Raw genomic sequence first — 3,000 nt, forward strand, 5'->3', positions numbered from 1 at the left:
TCTCTTTCTCTCTCCTCTCGCATATATTACATATATATATATATATATATATATATATATATATATATATATATATATATATATATATATATATATATATATATATATATATATATATATATATATATATATATATATATATGAAACTGACTTTATGCCTGGGTTCTTGCTAATAGAGCAGCCCGTAAAAATTCAATTAATAGCTATATATATATATATATATATATATATATATATATATATATATATATATATATATATATATATATATATATATATATATATATATATATATGATTATAATAACTTTTGTACGTGATTCATTTATCACACATTACCACAGGTGAAAAATGTGAAAAATAAGTGTAGGTCCTGACCAGTTTCGACTTTATTTCCAAGCCACTGACGAAGGACTGATACGTTATTTGAAGTCACAGATATATATACTACAGAAACAGTACTGACGAACATACACAACAGTTTGAGACTACAGATCCACCCACAGTCCGGTGTCAAGGTAGGAGTGACCTTCAAAACTCATTTGGCTAAAAATCACAATATACTCGCAAGGGACAATACTGATAAACGCACCAACCATAGGAGACTACAGATCCACATCTGACAGGTGTCAGGGAGGCGGCGTTGAAAAACTCATTAGCACTGCTGCCCCTGTACTGTGTTGACAAATATGATAATCCTATTTCCATACATCTCTCCTGCATACCTTAAAATGTAAACAATTTACAAATTTCTTTTGATATTACAGGATCAAGTTTATACATCCCTTGACTGATATTCATATTATGGCTGTAAATTTCTTTTATAAACCTAGATTCAATGATATTCCTTTCCAGTGCATTATTAGAATATACAATCCTTTTTGCCCCTTCCCAGTTGATAGCATGATTGTTCTCACGAACATGTACAAAAATACCGCTGTTCCCCTGTGCATATCTCACACATTTTTTATTCTGTTCTATTCTCTTTTCCAGTGCTTTACCCGTTTGGCCAAAATAAAAGTTGTCACAAGACTTACATGGAATTTTATAAACACACCCTTTAGTATTGTTGGGAGAGTTCTTGATAAGTACAAGTTTCATTGTTTTATTAACACCAAAATGATACATAGTCTTTTTTGTCGCTTCTAATGCATTGTTTAATACACTGTCAGGATATTTCAATTTCTTGCCTGTGTTCCTAATCTTATCTATTTTCTCATCAATATATTCAGGGCGACATACACGTAATGCTCTTAAAAACAGATGAAAACTGACTTCTTAACCTTATTGCTTTGTCCGGAATAGAAATGCACATAGGAAGAAATATTAGTAGGTTTTCTATGCACACTATATTTAAACCCATTACTATTTCTTCGATTGAGGACATCCAAAAAGGGTAAGCACCCATCATTTTCCATTTCCATCGTGAATTTAATTGATGGTACTAATTGATTTAACTTGGCAAAAAAAGTTATTTACATATTCGTTCCCTGGCCATACACAAATTCTGTCGTCAACATAACTAAACCATGTTACATGAGCGATTCCCACAAGAAAATGTCAGTCAGAAGTTCAGTACCAAGAGCTTTTACGTTTATGCATCGTCGGGGCACAAATGAGACACAGTTGAAAAGAAGGTTATGGGATAAACATAAAGTACAAGAATATATCAGATGGTTAATTGTCAAAGGGTAATAAACAAAAAGATAACCCAGGATAATCCGGGATCACTCGGTCACAAACTAAAACCATAGACCTAACCACAAGAGATACGGAAGTTTAGCCAGACAAAATCCCAAAACATGTATAAAACTGAATACCAGATGGTTGATTGTCAAAGCGTAATAAACAAAAAGATAATCCAGGATAATCCGAGATCACGCAGCCACAAGCTAAAACCATATACTTAAGCAAAGAAATTTGCAGGAGAAAATCTTCACATGTTTCAGAACAGCTATGATCCTGAACGGCGCAATATTCAGGAAAATATAAACTTCAACTATGGATAATTACAAAAGTTCCTTGGCCTTCCTTTATGAAAGAAATAAAGGCCAACCGGAGGGCCCCTCCAATAAGGAAGGAAAGTTGGACGTCTCCCCTTCGCAATAAACATATTGGCAGGAATCACCTACTAACTTCAGATAATAATGATTCTGCTTAATATATGAGCTTTTATTCATTAATATTTTTATGACCGTACTTACCTGTGTTTTACACGCTCAGTTTTCTTTTTTGTGTCATACCTGAATTCCCTATTGACAGAACGTGCACTCCGTCGACAAAATTGCTGGCTTGTTGTGCTGTGTAGAGCGCCATATTGAAAGTTAGACCGCATCCGCCATCTTTAAGAGGTTAGTGAGAGTTACGCTTTCTCGAGGTTGTGTCTGGGATTAAATATACGGGTGAGGCATAAAACTAGCCATACACGGCATAAATTTAGATAAGCAAGTGTGCGTAGAGTGAGTCATTCCGTCCAAACACGTTGTTACTCATCAGAGAACCACCGGGCAGAAGACGTCGATGTAGGCGGCACTGAGGCTCGGATATCCTCTTGGTTATTTCATTGTGTAGGCTACCGCACACACTGACACGTCTCACTCTTGTACCGCATTCAAAAGCCCTGTTTTGGCCAGGTTGGATAAGGTACTGAGGTGGAGATCTTTGCCACACGGGGCTTGCAAATGATGTGCCCTCCCCCGGCCATTATATGTTCAAGTCCATTGCAGAGCTTATCTTGGGGCTTTGGTGCACAAGATCCATAAAACGAGACCGAACTATATTTAATTGGTAGACATTTTATTTTTTCATTGTAAAAACAGTAGAACTTTGGGGCTACCCCGCATAGGGTATTACTTTGCGAATCGACTTTTCCTGTAGTGTTTTGGTTCTTTATTAACAATTTACCGTTATATTTTTGTCAGTCGACTTTGATTAACCTCAGAATTGGTATGTTTTTGTATGCTGGCCATCCTGGAAAGCTATCACGCTTGTGCAGTGTTAT

Source organism: Macrobrachium rosenbergii, chromosome 19, assembly GCF_040412425.1.
Source record: "Macrobrachium rosenbergii isolate ZJJX-2024 chromosome 19, ASM4041242v1, whole genome shotgun sequence".
Lineage (NCBI taxonomy): Eukaryota > Metazoa > Arthropoda > Malacostraca > Decapoda > Palaemonidae > Macrobrachium > Macrobrachium rosenbergii.